This window comes from Pteropus alecto, unplaced genomic scaffold (assembly GCF_000325575.1).
Source record: "Pteropus alecto unplaced genomic scaffold, ASM32557v1 scaffold3, whole genome shotgun sequence".
NCBI lineage: Eukaryota > Metazoa > Chordata > Mammalia > Chiroptera > Pteropodidae > Pteropus > Pteropus alecto.
The window spans coordinates 64,504,353-64,512,873 of record NW_006442484.1 but is presented as its reverse complement, the minus strand read 5'-3'; the positions used below and the strand labels follow the sequence as shown (position 1 = coordinate 64,512,873).

Below are 8,521 nucleotides of genomic sequence, written 5' to 3'. Positions count from 1 at the left end.
CTTCGTGCTGTGATCTCTCTATAATGCTGACATTGTTGACCATCCCCCTCTTCTTGAAACTCTTTCCAGAGCTTCCACCCCACCATGTTCTGATGGTAACTCACTGGTTCCCTGGATCCAAGCTCCAGTAAACAAAGGCTGTCCTAAGATTTGGTCTAGGGTTCTCTTTTTTTTTTCTTTCACTTTTTTCTCTCTCATTTTCAGCACCTGAACTAGAAGTGTGAAGATGACGATGAAGATGACTTCTAGAATTGCACCTTTAATCTTACTGTTCTTCCCAGATTCCAGAACTCCATGTCCAGCTGCTTTTACTTCAGCCTCGGTGTGTCTCTGCCCACACGCTTCCTCTTTGGCTCAATCCCAATTCTAAGGTCATTTTGTAGATCATTCAGACTCACGACCCCAATATCTACTCTGCAGCCCCTTATCCTATCCTATGTCCAATCTTGTTGGTCATTCCCCTCTGCCATCAGTCTCCCATGTTATCCCTCTTTACCATGGCCATGTCTCTGACCTAGTCGGGCCCTTATCATTTTCGCTTTCTCTGTTGGAACAACCTTTACCTCTTCTGCACACCTCTAATCCCTACGTTTCTGTCCTGCCGAGAAATTATATTTCCAAAATGCTGATCTGATCATATCACTCCTATAATGTCATTTCTTTATGGCTCCCTAGTACAAACACAGTAAAATTCAAATACCCAGGCATTCAAAGTCCCCCATTATTTAAATACACTTTATCATCCTAATCTCATCTTCGAAACACTGTATATTCCATGCTGCTGGGCTGCTCACTGTGCCTTGCTTGAATCTTCCTGAATTTTTCTGACCCTGGGTCTCTGCTCCTCCCTCTGCTTATAATACTCTTTCTATTATCCAAGACCCAACCCCAACGTTACCTGTACTAAGAAGTCTTCCAAGGTCATCTCAAGCTGAAGTAATCTCTCCCTCTAGGTTTCCTTGTTGTTACTGTACCTCTGGTGCTTCATATTCTCTGTTTCTCTGCCATCTAACCCCACCTCTAATGAACTGTCTGCTTCCAAGGCCGGCTCTATGCCTCTTACCTTTGACCCCCTACTCATTGTGGAGGCACTCAATCAATGTCTAAGCTTTGTCAGAAGACTATGCAGACTTAGAATCTCACACTTGAGAGGCAAAGACACTTTCTGCAGCCTGTGACATGTCCCCCCTTGTTGACTAGAATGTCTCAAGTTTGGGGATGCTATTTGCTTTTCTGGGAATCTGTGATCTGGGAGAAGACATTGTATCTACTGATTGGCAGAGCCCTAGACCACACATTGCTTGTTCTGGGGTACTGGGACAAGAGCAAACAGGGAGGGGACATCTGTTGGGGAATTAGACTAGGACTAGGAAGAAATGGGGAGAAAGGAACAGCCCTTTGGGTGTGGGATATGCCCCTAGGTAAGAAGACTGTGTTGGTTTTGTCTTCTGGGAAGCAGATGCTAAGACTGTCAAAAATGTAAGAAGTTTATTGGGGGTGTTATGGAATGAATTGTGTCTCCCCACCCTCCAAATTCATAGGTTGAAGCCCTAGACCTCAGTGTAGCAGTATTTAAAGATAGGGAGTTTAAGGAGGTAATTAAGGTTAAACAAGATCTGATAGGACTAGTGTCCTTATAAGAAGAGAAAGAGACTTTCCATGTGCACAAAGAAAGAAGGTGTTCATCTACAAGCCAGGAAGAGGGCCCTTGCCAGAAACCAACCCCGAAGGCACCTTGGTTTTGGACTTCTAGCTATGCACGTAGTGCTGACTGTTCTTACTTTAAATTTGTAGCAACAGCTTTCTACTGGGCTGTCCTGCATTCCTACTGCAGTTCCCTAATAACAATCACTGTGCTAAACTTCCAAATGACTATTTCACATTTTCTCCATAAGTTTCTTTTTTTTTTTTTTTTCTTTTTTTTAGGTGAGGCAACCCTAGGTTGACCTCACAGATTGCAAGGACCTTGTCAGCTTACAATCCCTTATTTTTTATTTTTTATGCCTACAGCACCTGGTCTTCCTATGTGGTCTCCCATCCAAGTACTAACCAGGCCTGATCCTGCTTAGCTTCCGAGATCAGACGGGATTGGGCCTGTTCAGGGAAGCATGGCCGTAGACAACCTCGGAACACATTGTTGATCTGAGTCTCAGCCAACCCAACAAGAGCTCTAGAGTCAAGAATGCCACATTGGAACCTCATGTTGGCAAAGGTAGCTAGGCCCTGGTCATCCTCTATGCTCAGTCACTGCCTAGGGGCTTCCAAGGAAGACTGTGGCCTCAGAGCTGAGGTGGGGCCGGAAGTCTCTAACAGGTAGAGGCTGTTAGCTTGCTACAAACCTTGCAGTTGAATGGCGAGTTGTTTACTGAGGGGCAATCCCAATGGTGGGCCCTGGGGAAGTGGCCAGATTGGTGTGGAGACATTGCTGTCTTTCTCTCCATCTGAGCTCTCAACCCCCACCCCTGTTCTCCAGACATACACATTTGCTGAACATGGTGCTCTGGGTACTTTACTGAGAAAGTGTGGAGGGCACAAAGGTGCTTCCAAATCGCCAAGCTGGTGGCAGGAATAGAGAGGAAAGAGAAGTTTTCAAATTGCGTGGGAAGTTTCTGTAAAGCATAGCCCAGCCTCCTGCCCAGCCTTCAGGCTCCTGCTTCTAGTATTGCCCCCTAACCCTTGTCAGAGATGTGGTCTTGGGTCTGGCCTGTTTAGAAATGTTTCATTCAATTGACAAGCCCTCGTCCCTTTGTCACCTGCCTGAGGTTTTGGGGGTACAACTGAGAGACTGGCCACCCCTCTCTAACTTTCCTATTGGAAATCACTGAATCCTTGATGCTGCTGTCCCCTTAAGAAAGAAAGAAATGGGAGTTGTGAGCAGACGTGTTCCTACAAACAGGACTCTCCTTTTGCCACTCACCCTCCCCTTACCATCCCATTCTTTCCTCAAACCCAGATTGGTGAGAAACTGCTGAGAAGCAACATCCACAATTAAGTTGGAGGTCACATTTAGTTCAGCACCATTGGCTGCTTAATTGGCTGATTCTATTGCTGCTTTCCTCATCTGCCAACACAGCCTCTAACAAGCTGCTGGCCGGGCAATTAATCCTCAGGTTCCCAGAGGCCCAGCTGATGTGAGGATCTGTTCCTTTCTTGAGCATCCATCTATCTGTGAACCTGTGGGAGGGGGCAGGGGAGTAGGTTCTCATCCAGAGGTCCTGCATGAAACTTAGTGGGGTTCAGAGACCAGCCAGCCTATGGAGGAGGCACCAGGATTCAGGAAAGAAGCTCTATTAGGGCCTAGAAAAGGCAGGCCTGACTGTCTCTCTTGGGCCTTCTGGGGCCCCTCCCTGCAGCCTGGGCAAAGGGAATAAGGAAGCAGTAAAGTTTAATGGTTAGAGAATGCATACAGTCAGGCAAGCCCTGGTAGTTTTGAAACCTGGCTCTGTCTCTTATTAGCCATGTGACCTTGGGAAAGTCATAGTCCCTAATCTTTTCTGGGCCTCAGATTCTTTTAATGTAAAAATGGGATAACAACAGTATTATTATATTGTCACCTACAAATAAGATTGCATAGTGTTGTGCATGTAAAGTGTTCAGCATAGTGCCTGCGGATGGTCATTAAGGCAGTAATGACACTGGAATTGCAAATGAAATCATACAGCCAAAGGCAGATGTTTTCAGGGAGCCGTAAATGATGGGCATGTCTCTCAGTGGGGACAGGAGGCAGCTGTGAAGTCAACCAAGTTTGAGCAGAGTTGAAATTCGGATTTTTACGGGCCAGTTACTCTCATGAGGGAAGGCTTCCATGAGTGCTTCAGTGTGGGCTATGCCCTTCTTCCAAGCTTATTTACTTACTGTTGTGGCCACGAGAAGGAAGGCATGTACCAGGGCATCACGATTGTCATTATCATTATCCAAATTTGGGTGCTGTTTGAGCACATCCGTGTACATTAGCGCATTTGGTTCTCAGTACAACCTTGTGAGGGTCCTTGAGGTTCACATTTACAGGTGAGGCTCAGAGAGGTTGTTCCTTGCCTCAGTTAGCCACAGCATTGGTGTAAAGGTGGATCTGGAGTCCAGTTTTCTCTGTTTCTGCCTCCAGCAGTGCATTATGTTTCCATAACAGTCAACGCTAACATTGCCAAGGGTGTGGGTTGCTTATGATCCTTCTAAACATTGTTGGGAGAGGTTGTCAGTGCATGACTTAACTCTCTGCCTATAAAGACGCAGGTCATTTGAGCCAAGCCACATTGCTAGTAAAAGGAAGTGCCAGCCTTGCTACAGACGAAGTGAATGTGTCCCAATGAAATTCATACACTGAAACCTAATCCCCAATGTGCTGGTATTTGGAGGTGGGGAGGTGATGAGGTCATGAGGATGGTGATTAGGTCACCAGGGTGGAGCCCTCATGATGGGATTAGTGCCCTTGTAAAAGAGATCCCAGAGAGCTCCCTCTCCTTCCACCCTGTGAGGACATGGTAAAGAGACAACGGTCTATGGACCAAGAAGTGGGCCTTGCTAGACACCTAATCTGCTGGCACCTTAATCTCAGACTTCTCAACCTCCAAAGTTGTGAGAAATAAATTTCTGTTGTAGTCAGTCTCTTTTGTTATAGCATTCTAAGTAAGGCAAGCCCCCGACCTCTTCCTTCTACCGAGACTTACAGGCCGAATGTGAGACTAGTGGCTTGGATTTGAAAATTGTTTTCCCCAGTTTTATTACCAAACTTAAAGCCTCTGGGTTACTCTCACATCGTGGCATGAAGGAGCTGGATCTTTCTAATAACTACTCTCACTGCTCTTGTCTAGAATCCAAATTGGAAGTCTCTGTTCCACCAGGTGTGGTCAGGAGAAAGACGAATCCCATTGGAAATGGCTTGATGTTGGGAAAAAAGTGCTCCTTAAAAAATAGAAAAGATATCCTTCTCCTTTTTGTTTGAATTCTGCTAAGGAGACTGAAAACCTAGGAGGCCATCACCAATACCTGTCCAGCCCCTCAATGAGGAGGAATCAGATAGATGTGGATGGTGGGTGGAAACAGTGATCAGATGGTCTGTGAAGGTGATGGAAGTACTTCGGCTCACTGGGAGGTGTGCCCGGTGCCCCCACCTTGCCCTTGACCCTCTTCACTTCGATGACCTTATTTAGGAAGGGCTATTGTGCTTATTTGACTCCTACCCACTAGGACACTAAGACATGGAGTCTGAGTTCTTATCTTGGGCAGTGGGGTTGAGCTATTAGTGTTTCAACAGGTTTCAAAAAATAATTGTATTGATAAAAAAAAGTTTACTTAAAAAAGTTATTGAGCTACCTGGGAAATCAGAGAACAAGAGTGGAGCCATTTGAAATGTCTGGGCGTCTTGTTTTCAATAACTCTAAGGAGGATGGGGGTGAGGAGTACAAAAGGCACAGGGAAGGAGTCAATAAAGTTATCACAGATTGTGGAAATTCAAGATAATCTCTCATTTTCAACTTCCCCCTCAAAAATTTTACCAGGGCTGGTAAGGAGCTAAACTGGCTTATTTGAAGAGAGTGGAGCCATTTGAAATGTCTGGGCGTCTTGTTTTCAATAACTCTAAGGAGGATGGGGGTGAGGAGTACAAAAGGCACAGGGAAGGAGTCAATAAAGTTATCACAGATTGTGGAAATTCAAGATAATCTCTCATTTTCAACTTCCCCCTCAAAAATTTTACCAGGGCTGGTAAGGAGCTAAACTGGCTTATTTGAAGTTCTACTTCCTTTTTTTTTTTTTTTTTCCACCCTATCTTTTCAGGCAGGCTTTTTAATGAACAGGGCGATGGCTAAAAGGCAGGCAGGATGTGGGAAGAAAAAGGAGGAGTCCTGATAATCCGCAAACTAGATAATTGGCCTGTGATTAATCAAGGGCAATATTTCAGCACTGCTTCTTTTTGGGGAAGCACAGAGAGGGAACAGAAGGAAGAGTTGGCTTCTAAAAGCCCTGGAGCCTTAATGAAGAAGAAATCATCGGAGTGTTAAGGGTATGTGATATCATAACTACCCAATTAAAGAAGCCTTTGCAAGATTATTCACTCTGAGGAAGTATTAAAAAAGGGTAGAGAATTTGTTTATTTAAGATCAAAACGACAACAAAACCCTATCAGTTTTGTAGACATTTCATAGACATATTTTGTTTGGCTCCCCAGTATCTATCCATTCTCCCCTTCCCTTCTTAAAAACATCCCCAATTTCCTATGGGAAATAACCCTTCCTCCCCTTCTCCCAGGTGATGCCGCCCCCAGTGCTAGGAAGAAAGTACGAGATCAGCTTTGAACTATCAGTACAATGCTTTCCCCTGGCCTTCTCGATTGGCTCCTAACTGGGAACGTCATCCTAGTCTGCCTATCAAGGCCGACAAGACTCAGTTTGGAATACTGGTAGCCATTTTGGGGTTCATGAGAAGAGAACCTCATGTGCATGGAGTCTGAAGAGAAAATGAAGCTGAGAAATGAAGAGAGAATAAGAAATTCCTGGTTGCATTGGTTGAGGCACTAGAACAAGCCTCTAGACTTTTCAGTTAAATGGAGCCAAAAATAAATACCTTAATTATTCGAGCCAGTTTGGACTGGATTTTCTGTTTGTGCCTAAAAGCATCTTATCTGAAACAACTAACAACAGAAGACCAAACTAAACTCTGGATCAAGTGTAGCAGAACTGGCTGAGCACTAACCAACACTCACTGTTGGTGTGCAGGGAGGATTGGGGCCCAATACAAGCTTATGCACATCTCCAGGAAAACTCTCTGACTGCAACCCAGTGGCATCTCCCTCTGCATGAAGAATCCCAGTTCCTCTTCCCCCTGTTCTGACAAGTCACCAGCGAGGCCAAGCTTTAGCTCCTCCATGGTAAAATAAAATAATTCTCATTGTAGACTGCGCATGATCCTCTGTGCCTATTGTCCTTGCCTAAGGTGGGTGGTGGACTTTCTAGAGGAAAATGCCAAAACAACATGTCTTGTAAAAGTCTGTTCCTGGCTTGTAAGTGACTTGAGGCATAAGATCCCTTCTTTCCCCACAGCACAGGACCTAATGCTTGGGAGGTGCTGGCTAAGTGTTTAGTGAACAAACGAATAAATGAAGGAAGGAAGGAAGGAAGGATGGGTGAATGAATAAATTCCTTGGAATGGTAGCCATGGCAAATGCCTCGCCCAATCTCTCACTTTGGAGGATCCTTAAGGAAGGTACACACAGGAAAGAGGAGGAGGCAAGCCACAAGGACGAGTCCCTGAGGAACTGCTACTAACCAACTATGACCTTGGGCAGGTGACCTGAAGTCTCTTCGCTCAATGTTTTCATCAGAAAATGGAGTGCCAACACTGACCTCACAAGGTTGTTATGCGGGTTAAATAATATGTGAACAGCGAAGCACATGTTAGGTGCTTGATGAAGGCCAGTTCCCTACCATCATCTCTGCCCTGAGCATCCCGGTGTCGAGCAAAGACACAGTGTTCAGGCTGTGGGGACATCTGTCCAGACATGCGCTGGTGCTCCTTTTTGTCTCTCAGGCATCTCTCTGCCCTCAAGGAAGGCCCCGCAACTGGGGTATCCCCATACTTGGAAACTTTTTAAGTTTCCTATTGCTCCAGACACAAATTATTACAAACTTAGTGGCTTAAAACAACACAAACTTATATTCTTACAGTACTTACTGAAGGCCAGAAGTCTGAAATTAGTTTTAACGGGCTGAAGTCAGTGTTAGCAGGGCTGTTTCCTTCGGAGGCTCTAGAGGAGAATCCATTTCTTTGACTTTTCCAGGTTCTCCTGGCTGCCTCATTCCTCGGCCTGGGGCCCCTTCCTCCATTTTCAAAGGGCATCGCTCCAATCTCTCCTTCGGTCCCATCACCTTCTCCTCTTCTGTAGTCAAATCTCCCTCTGTCTCCCTAAGGACAGATACAATTCCATTTAGGGGCCCCCTAGATGCCCAGGGTAATCTCTCCATCTCAAGATCTTTAATTTAATCACATTTGCCGAGTCCCTTTTGCCATGTAAGGTAACATTCGGGGGTTCCAGAGATTAGGGCCTGAATATCTTTGGGGGCCATCACTCAGCCTACCACAGAAACCACGCCCTAGCGGAGCCTGGTTGGCCTAGGCCACAGGTAGTGGGTGTCTCTCTCTGTCTTGGCGATGGCTGTGCCACGAAGGGAGATGAAACACACCTTTCAAACGGCTCCGTGGCTACCCTGTGAGTTCTGTTTTCTTTGCTGGTGAACTCATTCTGCTAACCATCGTCACTTGTCAAAGGCAGCAGGCAATAAAAGTCCTGGCCGCATTCATCTTGTGTTTCCCCTCCCCCTCCAGGATGCAGGCCCATGAATGCCACCGCTGCAGGCCCTGCCCACTCCCACCCACCCCACCCCAGGCTCATAAGAAGCCTCTGAGGATGCCCAGTTTTTGGACCTGGCTCTGTTCCAGGCTTCCAGCCTATCCTTTCCTGAGAGGCAGGTCGAAGCTCTCTCCAAGGCTTCAAAAACATCATTCTGCTCATTGGATGGGACTGGCAGTG

At 46.0% G+C, this 8,521-nt stretch overlaps 1 pseudogene; it reads right to left on the bottom strand.

The window, feature by feature from the left end:
- Positions 1 to 2,001: 2,001 nt before the first annotated feature.
- On the bottom strand, positions 2,002 to 2,120 carry LOC112470404 (annotated as a pseudogene).
- Positions 2,121 to 8,521: the final 6,401 nt, after the last annotated feature.